General features: G+C 34.8%; 1 long non-coding RNA gene across 1 annotated transcript; it reads right to left on the bottom strand.

Annotated features, from left to right (window-relative positions):
* Window positions 1–9,398: 9,398 nt before the first annotated feature.
* On the bottom strand, window positions 9,399–10,627 carry LOC113046359 (uncharacterized). The gene is made up of 3 exons (XR_003276072.1): window positions 10,544–10,627; window positions 10,295–10,352; window positions 9,399–9,934 (listed from the first exon to the last, which is right to left on the bottom strand). It is a non-coding gene; the product is annotated as an uncharacterized LOC113046359 (long non-coding RNA).
* Between the last annotated feature and the right edge of the window lie 5,472 nt (window positions 10,628–16,099).

Raw genomic sequence — 16,099 nt, 5'->3', positions numbered from 1 at the left:
AGAGAGGGTTGCAGATGCCAACTTGCCACATGGACTTCTTTTCTCCTTGTTCCAGATAGCATCATCTTATCTTGTGGAAATCTCTTAACTATTGGGGCAATTGTAGATATAGTTTGAGATTTATGGTTTTGTTTAGAACTTAAGGTTTTCTTTTAAGGAAACCTGTAGGGAGGTGGGTGCCATTTTTTGTTTGAATCTGCTTTTCTCCTGGTTATGGGTAGTTAGGGAGAAAGGGAATTTTATTTGTTATTTATTTACTCTTTGTTTCAATGTTTAGGTAAGTTATGGTTAAAACTGAGTTAGAAACCTTTTTGTTTGTTTTGTTGGCCTTTGCCCCCTCCTGAAGTTTGTTTCCTCTTATCCTTTTTCTTTTGATTCAATAAATACTTTTTCTAAGTTTACTAGTTTTGGGATGTGTGTTACTGGGACTAGAGATAAGAAGGACCTGTGCTCTCTCTCTCTCTCTCCAAAACTTTGTTACTGCTATGCCTAGTTCCCCTAGACTTTAAAGAAAAATAAAGCTAGCACGTAACAATACATTTGGGTCAAAAAAAAGGCAACACGCACATTAGGAGTAGGAATTCTTAAGAGGAACAGAGTGTGGTGTTTCAATATTAGACATCTCAGTCTCAGATAGAAAGTAAATAAAAGGGAAGATGAAACTCAGCTGTGGTGGACATGACAATTTTCACACAGAAATGGTCCCTCTGTTATTCCTCGCAATGAAGTATGGTCTATACAGTATGTTGTGCTCGAACTCCCAGTGTAGATTGACTGTGGTTGGGTTACTGATGCCATCCCACAACTGCTTCAGAGGAATGCACTACTGCCTCTAGGCTTGAAGTTAAAGTCCTCATGAAATCAATTTAATTATATCATTGATTTTATTTACTTAGGTAGCCTTGAGGTGAAACATTAATCTCTGCAAGTTAATGTAGTTGATGAAAAAAAAAAAGTTTGTATTGGTAATATTTAATTAAAATCGGAAAACATTTGCTTCCACTCTAGAATGGCCTTCCATGGGATTCCAAGTAACTGCTGCAGCCGTGATGTTTGGGCTTTTGTTTCATAAGGCTTTAGAATGTTGTTCTTAAGGTTTTCAAAGTTAAACACATTGAGTAGAGAGTAGAATTGCACCAGATAAATTTGCACCAGCAGACCTACCAGAATTGGCATATCGAAGAAGCTTTGCATTTTCAGTCATTGTGGGAGTCCTCTTTGATATCCAAGACCTATGCCTGATTTACATCTTCTCCATTGCTGGCTTAATTAAAGATTTATTCCATGAAGAGGGCTTGAGTTGTTTAATAAGGCCGATCCCCATTAACCGGACATACCGCTATGCCTGTTCTATTCTAGACAAATCACAGCTGGTTATTTTTAACAGTAATCAGACATTGCTTACAAATCCATCTCATCTTTTGTTTTTTATACTAATCTCATAAACATGGGAAAGTGGTGACTAAAACAAGCTTTACAGCACTTGATGGGTATGCAGGTGGTGGTAAATGTCTTAAGTCCTTGATTAATTTATTCATTCGATTCCTTCAAATGGCTGATTCATTTAGGAGTGAAGTAAAGGGTTCTTTATGAATGGTTCATTGAATCATTAGGCTTGTTCCACTTAAAGTGGATCATCACCATCAGACCGATCAGTGTGTGACATCAAAGTATCGCAAGAGCTTTAGATAGCAGATGCTTTTGAATCGTTCTCGCGGTACTTTGTCATACACCGATCGGTCTGAACGAGCCAAATGGTTCACCAAATTCATTCAAAACATGGATTAAGAAATGAAATGCCTCTGTGGGTTGCTCAATATTAACTTGTTTTTTTTAAATGTTGTATGAGATGAGTATCACATTTGCACTCATGTGATATTGCACTTAGCCTACTTCTCGTGTGATCTTTCTTAACTATGTGATTGTAAATATGAGACACAATCTCATATGGGAATTCTTGAATTTTAGGGAAATTCTCTAGGCTCCATCATGCAGTGAGTTGTTGCTTTGCCTCATGTTAGTCATCAATCGACTGTATGAAATGGAGTATGATATATATATATTTATTAGGATAATGCACCATGTCACAAAGCTCGAATCATTTCAAATTGGTTTCTTGAACATGAGTTCACTGTATTATAATTGCCCCCACAGTCACCAGATCTCAACCCAACAGAGCATCTTTGGGATGTGGTGGAACGGGAGCTTTGTGAGTGAGTGAATGTACAGCGCTCTCTCCACCCCTAATACCATGACTGAGGTTCCCTTGAGCAAGGCACCGAACCCCCAACTGCTCCCCAGGCGCCGCAGCATAAATGGCTTCCCACTGCTACGGGTGTGTGTTCACGGTGTGTGTGTGTTCACTGCTGTGTATGTGCACTTTGGACGGGTTAAATGCAGAGCACAAATTCCTAGTATGGGTCACCATACTTGGCTGTATGTCACGTCACACTTTTTATATGGAGTTGTGTCCTGATATGTCACAAAAACAAGAGCATACACACACACACACACAATACATTTTATCAAACAAAATAATTCTTGCTAAACCTACTTTTTGTAATCTCCGTTTTATGCTGTACACAACAATGACTTTAAATGATCTTTTCAGAGTAATTTCTCCAAATGTGATGTGAAATTCATTAATCACCACATCATGTAATTAATTATATTAAAAATGTTAATCATTTACCAGCCCAAATAATTTGTTACCTGACACATGAGACAAGTTACATGATAGGGATTCCAAATTATATTGCCCAAAAATACTAACAATGCATACAGTACAAAGAGGATGGGCCTTTTATGGTCATGATCTGTTCTGGTTTATTTTTTAATGATTCCCTTTCTCCTGCCTTGTTTGTTTATATGGTTTTTGATTAATTATCTCATTAGTCATTATTAGTTAGTAACTCCCTCCACATGTTTTCCCCTCATCAGCTGCCTTATTTAAAGTCTTCTTTCTGTTTAGCATTTTGTCCATTCTCGTTAAGGTTTATTTTTTGAGCTAATGTGGATTTAGTTTCCTGTCTCCTGAATATTCTAAATAAAATACCTTTTTGTTGATCTTCTATGTCCTCTTATGTATGTACCTAACCAGCCCCCGTAACAGAGCCTTAGACACCTCTTTTTGGTGCTTACAAAATGATCTGTTGTTCTGGACGACTTTAGTTGTATTTTTGTTCAGCACCTCTTCTCGTTTTTTTCAGATGTGTTCTGTCTTGCATACTGTTCAGTGGATGTCACCATTTCCAACTAATTAGCCATAATTAGCAACAAATTTGGTCACTGTTTTTCATGTGCGATTTTTTTTTTTTTTTTTTTTCAGCACTACACATTTTAAAGATTATCATCTGCCATAACTCTCTGATGGCTCTGAATCCAACAGCACCATTATTCCCCTCAAATCAGGCCAGAGTGAAAAGTGTGGGAGCCGACACAGTTTAAAAACATATGAGGCATGAAGTGACTGACCGACCCGCAGTTGGAATCAGCTTCCAGATGAGATCAGATGTGCTAAAAGATTAGCCACTTTTAAATCTAGACTCAGAACTCATCTGTTTAGCTGTGCTGTGCATTTATTGAATTAGCACAGTGTGACGTCCGAACTGACTGCACTGTATTTTATGAATTGCATGTATTTCATGCAACCCGAAATGATTGTACTGACTTAAATTCATTTTAAATAGATTGTCAAATAATTTTCAAATTTGAAATTCCTAATTTTATTTTTGTTAATTTTTTATTTTACTTTCTTTTATGTAAAGCACTTTAATAAACCTGCCATGCCTTGCCTGGCCTTGCCTTGCCTTACTGATTATTTATGGATTTTTAACCCAAATTACCTATATTGATTTTAGAGTATGTCACAGCAGCGTCCATCTGTCCATTTACTTGTGAGTCTTGAATGTGCACTGCAAATACAAAAACAAACCATTCTGCAGAGGATCAAAAACAGGATAGAAAATGTGATAAAATCTTCTAAATTATGATAAAAAAATTTTTTTAAATAAAACATTAGAAATGAATCTCAGGAAATGCTATAAATGACCCCTTTGAACTTTCATTCTTATGTCCCATGTGTGACTGTAGCAATATCCAAGTTTTTGGTTCCTTTTTTATAAAAAAGTCTTTTCAGCTGTTATTTGTATTTAGATCCTCTATCTCTGTGTTTGTGGTTATTGGCTTCCTTGTTTCTTGAATGCAATTTTACTGATTCTTTGCTTTCCAAACCTTTATTCAGATTACGGGAATTTCTGTCTTCAGGCCATCAAAAAAATCAGCTTACTTACCCCAACTTACTTTTCTGTATTTTGATCAAATAGATAAAGCCTTGATGAGAATAACAGACTCAATTAAAAAAAACATAAAAAATCCCAAGATTTTAAATGGCAGTGTATATTCAAGTTCAAGTTCAAGTCTGCTTTATTGTCAATTTCCACATGTACAGTACATACATACAGAGAATCGAAATTGCGTTACTCTCAGACCCCGGTGCATACAGATAACATTAACATTAAAGCCTAAAAAAAATAACTAGATCAAATATAAAATGTAGATACAATTATACAATAAGGGAATTATAAAAAAAAGACATATAATAAAAATAAAAGTTAAAAATAAAGTTAAATAAAGCAGCGCAAGGTAAATGACAGATATAGTGCAAATCAATGAAGTGAACTATATATATATATATATATATATATATATATATATATATATATATATATATATATATATATATATATATATGCTGTGTGTGTGTATGCAAGGGATAATGTATGTCTAGCTGTGCATTTAACTATTTTAATTCAAGACATGGAAGTCAATAACAAACTGATGTAAAGCGGAGCTGAGTTTAGTTATTTTTCATTTTTTATAATAGATATAAACACAGATTTGCATTTAGTCATTTAGCAAATGCTTCCATCCAAAGCATCTTACAAATGAATAAAATAGAAGCAATCAAAACCAACAGAAGAGCAATAATATGGAAGTGCTATGAAAAGTCTTGGTTACCCTAACCCAGTACATGGGTAAGCATAACATTGAAAGCTAACGCCGTGTTTCCTGATGGTATATCCCAAGGGTAACATGTAAAGCATGAAGAGTAATGGCCCTAGTACTGAGCCTTGAGGTACTCCATACTGCACTTGTGATCAATATGATACCTCTTCATTCTCTGCTACGAATTGATGAAGGTCATATAAGTACGATTTAAACCATCCTAATGCACTAATGTGTATTTTTGATGAGAGGCCAGTTCGAAGGTTTTGGGGACATATCCTAATGACAATGAGGAATTACTAATAGTCAGAAGAGGATCAATGACTTCTGGAAGCACCTCTTTTAGGAGCTTAGATGGAATAGGGTCTAACATACATGTTGTTGCTTTAGATGAATTAAAAAGTTTATACAACTCTTCCTCTCCTATAGTAGAGAATGAGTGGAACAATTCCTCAGGGCATCTATAGTGCACTGTCTGATGCGATACTGTAACTGACGGCTGAATGGATACAATTTTATCTGTAATAGTATCGATCTTAGAAGTAAAGTAGTTCATAAAATCATTATTGCTGTCTTGTTGGGAAATGTCAACACTTGTTGATGCCTTATTCTTTGTTAATTTAGCAACTGTATTGAATAAATACCTGGGGTTATGTTTGTTTTCTTCAAAAAGAGATGAAAAGTAATCAGATCTAGCTGTTTTTAATGTTGTCCTGTAGGATAGGTTACTTTCCCACCAAGCAATACAAAATACCTCTAGTTTTGTTTTCCTCCAGCTGCGCTCCATTTTCCGGGCTGCTCTATTTAGGGTGTGAGTATGCTCATTATACCACAGTGTCAGGCTGTTTTCTTAAGCGTAAAGGAGCAACTGTATTTAAAATGATAGAAAAGAGAGAGTCCATAGTTTCTGTTACATCATCATGTTGTTCTGAGGTTTTGGATATGCTAAGGAATTGGGATACATCAGGAAGATTATTTACAAAGTAGTCTTTTGCAGGGCCGTGCAGAGACCTTTGGAGGGGCAGGTGCTCAAAGTATAAAAGGGGCACATGGAACAAGGCTTTAAATGGCGCTGTTCAAAATATCAATACAGCAATATATTGTGATGAATTCCTTGCGGATTCACGTATCGATATGGATGGTTATGTATTGATACAGCAGCAAATGCTTTGATGCAAAGAAACAATAGAGAAGACAATTTTAAGTTTAAAATAATAATAGCTCTGGGATTAGAAACTGAAATGTCTTAAATTGTCCCAACCTGATGGCTTTTTCTTCTCTGTTTCAGCATTACTCTATTATTTTAACCATCACTACTACTTTTGCACCTAATCAATAAGTCCACCTTAAATATTGATACAAAACATAAAAAACTGATCCACTGGAATATAGTGATTAATATTATTATTACTGTAGTAGTTGTTAATTGTCTAAAATTGAACACCTTTGCAATGTAAACAAATGACAGGCTACATTTGTTATTCATATCCTTGACACTGCACTTTGATGGCAGGTCAGGTATATTATGCATTTTTTATTGACACTGATATTTTTACATTTATTTCCAGAGAGATATTATTGAGTTTACAGGCTAAAGTGGTCTTGCTGTTGAAAGCACTGTTGCTATTGTAGAAAAAATATATATTTGCGTCACATTTAAAATATAATTATATAATTAATTCCTGAATTGTTTTTATTTTTATAATGATAATTCAGAGAATGAGAAAATCTGAATAAGTCTTACCAGTGTTGTGATAATCATTTTTAAGGCACTCAACGTGTTAAAAAATAAATAAGTACTGTAATATAATAAAAGTTTAGTCAAATAACATAAAAAAGACCAGACCCTTCGATGCCTGTGAAACTTTTCTCCCTCAAACAGCTAACGTTAGTGTTACTTCTACACTACAGGCTACACACAGCAATATAAACAACATATCTGCATGTTCTCACATCACATCGTTCTTGTAAAATAATAATAAGTATATAAACATCAAAATCACTTCGCTGAGAATGAAACACCACTTACCAGCTGCCAATTAAAAATGCGCGTGCGGTGTGAGGAATTTTCCCGGTCAGGTGAAAGGTCAACATATTGGTCATTTTATTTACGACTAAATTATTATTAATAAATTGTAATAATATTATGATTGGGCGTTGACAAAAGGGTATGTTATTACAAAAAAAAAAAATTCGAGGAAATTTTGCTTTGACAAAAGGGCACTTTTGGGGCAAAGGAGCAGGTGCTCAAGTGAACAGGTTCTTTCGGACAATTCGATCAAATAAACCAGTTGAAAAAAAAAACGGTTCACCGGTTCTTTTGCGCTCGATGTAATGTCATTAGCGATGACTGCCCTTAATTCAAGCCTTCAGTTTACCCGCGCTTATAACATAAGCACAGAATCAGTTCAGAATCAATCACCAAAAGAACCAGTTCGGTTCAGACGAGCTGTGAGTCAGTCTGCTTCACACTGAATCACACATGCGCAGTATCATCAGCTCAATGAGTGCTTCAGAACTCCTGACCTGATATTTAGATATACTATTCTTCAATAAATATATTTGTTTGACAGGTAAGCTGTGTGCAAACAGGAATATATATTATTTTTTCAAAAAAAAAAAAAAAAAAAAAAAAAAAAAAGCACCCCAGAAAAAAGGGCACTTTCTCTCTAGGAATAAAAAGGGCAGGTGCTCAAGCCCCCTTTGATGTCTATGTGTGCACGTGCCTGGTCTTTTGTGGTAGAAGTGATGGTTCTAATTCTACCATACTTGTAACAAGAAGTAGAATTTACAGTTTTAGCTATGAAGTTTGCACAAAACTAAATAATGATTTGAGATATCATTTCTTGGCTGCATAATTTTAACACCATCAACATCAATTTTATGTGACAGTATTAAATCTAGAGTATGATTTTGACAATGAGTAGGTCCTGAAACATGTTGTTGTCTAACTCCAATAGAGTTCACAGAGTCTATAAATGCTGATCCCTATGCATCTTTTTCATTATCAACATGCATATTTGTGGCGAGTGGGGCGGGGCCGAGAGGCGTGGGAACGAGGAGTGAGGCCAGGTGTAGTGATTGGAGATGAGCTACACCTGAGCCCCACCGCCAGTATCGAGTCCCACGTAGGAGATGGAAGGATATAAAACTGGAGTGACGACCGTGAAGGACGAGAGAGGACCAGGCCTGGGATATTATTTTATGTTTTGGCTTTTATTTGTGCGCGTCAGTCGCCGTGAGGGGCTGACGCGCTGTTTTGTATTTACTTTGAATATTAAAGTGGTTTTGATTGTGCGCCGGTTCCCGCCTCCTTCTTCCCGATGAATATGGAGTTTTTATCGTTACAATATTAAAATCACCAACTATTAAAACTTTATCTGCAGCCAACACTAACCTGGATATAAAATCACAAACTCTTTAATAAAGTCTGTATGGTGCCTGGGTGGCCTGTATACAGTATTTGTATAAGTACATGTAACATCTGTAACGGACACCGTAAAATAAAGTGTTACCAAGAGTTGAAGAGAAGTATAAAGTAAGTGACGTGACATTCAGCCAATTATGGTGACCCATACTCAGAATTCATGCTCTGCATTTAGCCCATCCAGAGTGCACACACACACACACACACACACACACACACACGCACACCCGGAGCAGTGGGCAGCATGAAAAAGTTTGGGATCAGTTAAGATTTTTTTTTTTAAAGACGGATCTTATGTTCATCAAGGTGTTCATGTGATCAAAGCCACACTAAAACAGTATTGTGAAATATTATTATATTATAGTAGTAGATATATATGATAGTATTATATGATAGTAAAGATTTTAATTTAGAATAAATGCTTTTCTTTTTCACTTTTTATGCATTTATTTTGTTATTCATTTTATTTAAAAATGAGACGATTCATTACTCAAAAATAATTTGAAACAAGTTTTGTGATTTTTTTTTTAAATGTAGTTTCTTTATACATTAACAAACACTATGTTTTACAGAAACTGTGCACTTGCCCGCCTGTCTTTTCATTTATTTTTTTATATTTTTTTTAAATATAATTATTAGATGTATTTTTGTACTTACTTCACAAACCACAATCATTTTCAGTGCTAGATACTATTTCTACCAAGTGCTTAGCAGTGCACACTATACTTCCAGTAGTTTACAGTATAAGAAGAGGATGTGGAAAAGAACATCTGAAATGGATTTTTTTGATCAGCAGCAAGTAAATTGCATTTTCCAAATAATAAACCATTGTCTTTTATGATTTTGTGTGTGTGTCAGGTTCAGCTCCTAGGTCAATTGCAAAACAAATCTGTTGAAAGTCTAAAAGTTCTAATGCCTGTCAAACAAATTCAAAACCTAAGTGAAAAAAAAGCATACTCTTGTGTGGTGGTGAAAATAAGATGTAGAACTTTATTTTGATAGCATCTTTAAAAACAAAAAGTTTTCCAAGTGCTTTACAGTAGATGTATGGAATAAGAAAAATCTAAAAAATGTTTTAGGAGATGTGCACATATCTTTCTGTATGATGAAAATGTCCCCTATTAATAAACTATACAAACAGTTTAACTAACTGTCTTGTTTTCATTTTCTGCATTTTCCTTCTCTATGTGAATTCTTTTCCTTTCTTCTTCCTCTTTAAATCTGTTCTCTTTGTAGATTTTTTGCTTCTCTTCTTCTTTCATTCTCTGTATATTTCTTTCATTTTCAACTTTTTGGTATTGTTCCTGGAGTTCTTGTTTTTCTGCTTGAATTCTCAATCTTTCCTCCGCTGCATTTTGCTCCTGTCTTAGTCTCTGTATTTCTGCTTCTTGTTGCAGTCTTCTATAGTCTTCCTGCATTCTCCACTTTTCCGCCTCAGCTTGTTCAGCTCTCCTACGCTGCCTCGTTTCACCCGAGTTATCATTTCCCATTTTCAGTCTTCTGAAGATGGAAAGATGTTATACCATTAGAGAGAGGAACATTTGTTCATTAAAGTATTAGAAATTCACAAAATACATTAAAACGTGCTTTAAATATGCTGCAACAAAATGACATTTCTGAAATTTGGCCAAGATTTGAATTGTTCATGGAAGCCCACTGCATATTTTTTCTTACTTTAAAATTCCCATTAAATGAAAAAAAAAAATCATAAAAAAAAGAATTCTAAAAGAATTGTTTTAAAGAAAGAAAACTGCAATTAATATGCCATTTTCTGAGGTCATAAGTGCATGTTTTTTTGTTTTTTTTTTACTGTAAGAAATGTTATATAGTATTTTTCATAAAATAGGCTATAAAGTTTACCCTTATACTGATGAATGTTTCTTTCCTCGGGTATTTCTCAGTTTCTGCCTTCTGTGTCCTAAAGGAGAAATTGATGCTTGTGTTATGAAAAATTTGATATATGCTGCATATTCAGTAGTAGTAAACAGATGTTTAGTTCTTAAAATTGAAGCAGTCATTTTCCTTATTAGAGTTATCAAAAATATGGGCTGTAGAATTTGCATACAATAGAATTATATATATATATATATATATATATACACAACATACCCGTTTCTTCTTGGTACTTCAGTAGTGTTTTTGTGTCTTGGCTCCTCCAGATGCAGATGGTGTGTGTGTGTGTGTGTGTGTAAACTACTAGAGTAAGGCACTTTTATACAGTGCTGAGAGGGGGGAATGCTGTAATTTGACATGCTGTCACTGATCAGCCAATGAGACTGCAGTGTTGTGGAGGACATGAGAGGTTGGGTATTTTAGCATTTCCTATTCAGATCAATCTTTATATAAGATGTGTTAACTGCCAGCTTTAGTGTTTTCTATAAAAAATAACAAAAATAAAATTCACTTAATGCACTTATGAATATCAAGCAATGTTGTCGCAGGGACCATATAATAAGTAATTCTTTTTTATAGGTTAAATTCATTAAGCCAATGCAAATAAATATAAATATTTTTAGGAGATAAAAGTGTAGATTAGTTCCTCTGATCTTTATGTTTGTTAATACTTGAAGTTCTTCACCTACTACTGGCAAGAGCTCCACTCCACTTTAGTCTCCAAACTAAAGGTTAAATAAAAAAAATTACAATAATGACCCACTAGAGGGCGCCAGTTCCCTGAAATAAACCTCTGAAAACTCCATTCATTTTAGCTACATGAAATGCATGGAAATCATCCATCGTTAATGTATGTAAAAAATTAAATACCAATGCCCAAACACAGAAGACCCAAAAATTCTGATTATGAGATATTCTCCATCTGACAATTAATGAATGAGAAAAAAAAAACTAATCAACAGTGTACCAACAGTGTAACTTATCTACGTGTAACTTAGTAGCCTATCATTGATGTACTATTATAGTTGTTTTTAATATTTTGAATTACATTTTATTTTTATATTTTCTGTTTTCATTTTAAGGTTTAAAGTTGCATTCATTTTATTGTGTTTTTGTAATTTTGTTATTACTTATTAATATTATTAATTTTTGTATATTTACTTTTTGTTATTTTAGTACTTTTTAATTTTTAAGTCAAGTATAAGTATTTATTCATGTATTTACTTGTTTGTTTGTTTGTTTGTTAATGGGTTTAAGGTTTAGTTATAACCCCACTAGCAATACTAACAAATAAAAAATTATTAAATAATACTGTATATTAGGTTACAAATAAATTGACAATAAAATTATATTAATTATCATCATCATCATCACAATTTGTTGTATTTATTTATCCAACATTAATATTATTTGTGCTTTTATGTCATTGATTTACATTAAAGACACATTAACAGATTACGAGTGAGAAATATTTACAACAGACAGACACAGTGTTGTTAGAGCTTCAGCTTCTCATTTTATTGATGACTCTGGTTTGTGTGTGTGTGTATTCCCTACATTATGGACCAAACAAGGACAGTAATTCCAGTAAAAAAAAAAAAAAAAAAATACACAGTGTGTGTTGTGTGTGTGTGTGTGTGTGTGTGCTCTTGTTTTTGTGACATATCAGGACACAACTCTGTATAATGACATGTGTGTGACACAGGTATTACAAGGAGAGGGTGACTTATGAGGACATAACCCATGTGCCCAATTTGCAAAATGCGTATAAACCATACAGAATGAGTTTTTTTTGAGAAAGTAAAAATGCAAAAAAAAATCCTGTGAGGGTTAGGGTTAGGTGTAGGGTTGGTGTAGGGCCATAGAATATACAGTTTGTACAGTATAAAAACCATAACGCCTATGGGATGTCCCCACTTTTCACAAAAACATGTGTGTGTGTGTGTGTGTGTGTGTGTGTGTGTGAGAGAGAGAGAGAGATGTGTCATCACCTCTCTCTCCCCCTCTAGAAAACAAACAAACACACACACACACACACACACACACACAGGGCTGCTTTATAGCTCATCTTGCTTCCATTAGGACAATTACAGTGAGGTGTCTGAACTAGAACATGCTGTTACTGAACTTTCTGATTACTCAACACACACACCACTGAGATATTGCTTGAGGGCAGGCATATCCACAAAATAGTGTGATTAGTATGATTCTATTAATCATTTTAGAGGAGCAATTTGCATACAGTATAGATAGATAGATAGATAAATAGACAGACAGACAGACTATAACGTTTGAGAAACATGACTACACGATCCATCCCACCAGTTTTTCAGACTGTGAGGGTATGGGACAGTGAGTCCTGTTATTTCTGCTGTAGTGTAGTATTCAGTGCACCTGTCAGCACCTGTCTGTCCCATTGCTGCGGGCCAGTTGGCACAAGTTCATTGTACAAAAAGTTGCATGGCAACAAGATGGCAACATACAGTATTCTAGGAAATTCAGAAGGTTAACGGAGAACATTGTCATGCCCGTTGCGTGTGGGTCGATGGGATTCTTGGAAACGCTTTAGCTTTCCTAAAAAAATAATACAAGTTTCTTTTATAACAGCAGTGTTTGACTCAATGAAGGAACATCAAAGCATATCATCCTGAAAGATATCGTATAAAATAATAAGTAAACAAATTGAGTTATGCATTGCAACGCTGACTATGCATTGCAACTTCTATACAAATTGCCTTGTTAATCATTTTCAATTCTTAACTGTTTTAAATTCATTTTAAACCTTTTAAATCAATTTCAAAGTTTTTAAATTCCTTGTTTTATTGTTGTGATTATTATTATTATTATTATTATTTTCTTTTCTTTTATGTGAAGCACTTTGAAATACCGTTGTGTATGAAATGTGATATAAATAAACTTGCCTTGCCTTGTTATAGACTGGTCAGGGTAGCGCCCTGTTTAGTTTGTAATGCATGAAAACCAGACTGAATGTGAGGGATAGAAGTAGTACATTTAATAGATTGTAGCCTACTGTTGTTTACGAGTAGCTGACAAAACAATATTTCTGATTTATTCTTTCAGGAGAAAAAAACTACATAACACAACTATGACGGTTATGAGAACTTCATATGACAGTTTTGAGTCAAAATTACATCATGAAGACATCTTTACATGTGTTTAATCTGACTAAAGACATAGACTTTAATTACGTTAAAATTGCACTTTTAATGGACATAAATAAAAGAGGATAAAGTTATTTTAAACAAGGTAGCTTTTAAAATGCAGCTTGATATCATTTTTGGCTGTTCAATCAATGAGTATTTAATTAATGTTGCTAATATTGCTTCCAGATCACACTCGAAATGGACGGTTAAGACAAGTGCATTGCACTGTGTGATACAGAATCCAGAGCAGTGTGCCCTTTTGTACAGGCTACTGCACATTTCACATCAATTCAGGCATTTCTTTGCATACAGAATATAAATATTTGAATACGCCTAACCCACCCCTCCCTTTTTTACATCTTGCAATTCTGTTTTTCCACTATGGAATCAAAAATATCTCACAGTTCTTCCTTTCTCTCTGCTGTTCTCAAATTAATGGTTTTCTTGTAATATTGTGTATTTAAAAATATTAGCAGGGAGAGAATTACAGGTCAATTCATGTTGTTGAAGAAATGTTTAGATGACATGAAATAATCTGAAATGAACATTTTCTAAGCCGTCCTTACATTACAGCCACTTCTAGCTCTCAAACATCCACACAATCTTCTTTTGATAGATGTGAAGCCTCGGATCACAAAAGGAGGTATTTCTCTTAAGGCAACTTAACTGGTTCTGTGTGTTTTATGATGGCAAGCCCAGACTGGAACCACATTTATTATTATAGTGGATGTTCTAAAGTCTAGGACTAGAGTAATAACAGAACAAGAGAATGTCTCGAGTTTTAGGTATTTACAGTATGTTTGCATAAATCTACTTCTAGTACAGACTAATTACCTCCAAAACAAAACAGCTGCTACAAAAAAGGAATGTACTTTTATGAAAGTACAAAACGCCCTCTTTAAACAAGTCTGATCAAGTGTGTAGCAGTATGAATGTGTTTAATGGACTAGCTGAATTCAAGGATGTAGCCCAAACACTCAATAACTGCTCTAACACTAATTTGAAAAATGTGCTGAATTATGCTCAATGTCCCTGGTGTATGTATAAACCCGACACTTCTGTTAGACTCAATGAAAGAGGACTGACTCGTGGTAAACTTATTAACTCTCTCTTTCTCCATTTGACTGGTTGTTATTGTCTTCTTTTATTAGTCTGAAAACAAATGAGTCTTTGAAAGGAAAATGTACAGTATGATATGACACAATAAGATTTAACACTGATAAGTCTTTGTGTAAATGTGCACAAAACTGGAAGCCTTTCTGAGTGTATTCAAGTGGTCGGCTATTTTAGAAAGGAAAATGTAAATGATGGAAAAGAGGAATTAGGAAGAATCAATCAATTCTGAATAAAATATTTTATTTTAGTTCTGGCATGAAACTCTATATGGCATAGTCCAATAGGTCTAGCTCAATCTGACCTGGTAACATAATTGTCACATGGCAGCTGATTGGTTGTTTCCTGTATAGGTAGCCAATGAGCTTTCTGCTTAATATTCAAATACCTGGCATTTGCTTGCTGTAGAAGTTTGCAGCGCACTGCAGAAACCCTTCACCTTCCCCAGCTCCACCTGTATAGATCTGCTATGGCGGGATTCATATGTGTTATATGTGCAGCAACAATATTTATTACATGCTTACAGCAGCCATTGTGGATGTATTGGCAGTAGCAAATCTCGGTACTTGCTCTGCCGCAGAAGCAGCAACTTAATAGATCTATTCCGCCAAGACCAAACACATTAACATTGTCATGTACATTACCATGCCAGTCCCTATGAGAGTTGTCTTGACAGAAATAATATGTAATCATGTAATCCATATAAAAGTAACTATAGTCTGATTATGTGTATTTTAAAATATAAGGCAAGTTTATTTATATAGCACATTTCATACACAATGGTAATTCAAAATTCTTTACATAAAAGAAAGTAAAATAATCTTAAAGAAAGTATTGCAACAATTAAACAAGGAATTAAATTGAATGATAAATGGAAAATGAATTTTAAACAGTTAAAAAATATACATTTATACAGAAAATACAGTGCAATCAGTTCGGACGTCACACAGTGATTATTCAATAAATGCACAGCTAACAGAAGAGTTTTGAGTCTAGATTTAAATGTGGTTAATGTTGTAACATATCGGATCTCTTCTGGAACCCGGTGGCATAATAGCTAAAAGTTTTTTGTGAACCCTTGGTGTTTTTAACTGACTCAATCCAAATTATCTGATTGGTCTGTTAGGTTTATATTCACTGAGAACATCTGCAATGCATTTAGGTCCTAGGTGAAGAAAAAGCAAGTAAAAGTACTTTAAAATCAATCCTAAATGTAACTGGAAGCCAAGGACATGAGGACTGGTGTGATATGCTCAGATTTTCTTGTCAGAATCCTGGCAGCAGGTGAGGAGACCATTTGTGATGAGTGGGCGGGGCCGAGGGCCGCGGGAACGGGCGAGGCCAGTGGAGTGATTGGAGATGAGCGACACCTGCTCGACCCACCGGTCTCGCTTTGTTCCCACGCCTCTCGGCCCCGCCCCACTCGTCACACCATTACAATAGTCCACCCTGCTGGTAATAAAGGCATGAACAAGTTTCTTCAAGTTTTGACTGG

The sequence above is a fragment of the Carassius auratus genome, chromosome 27, assembly GCF_003368295.1.
Source record: "Carassius auratus strain Wakin chromosome 27, ASM336829v1, whole genome shotgun sequence".
Lineage (NCBI taxonomy): Eukaryota > Metazoa > Chordata > Actinopteri > Cypriniformes > Cyprinidae > Carassius > Carassius auratus.
Note: the sequence above shows the minus strand (reverse complement) of the source record. Positions and strands in the feature narration are given on the sequence as shown.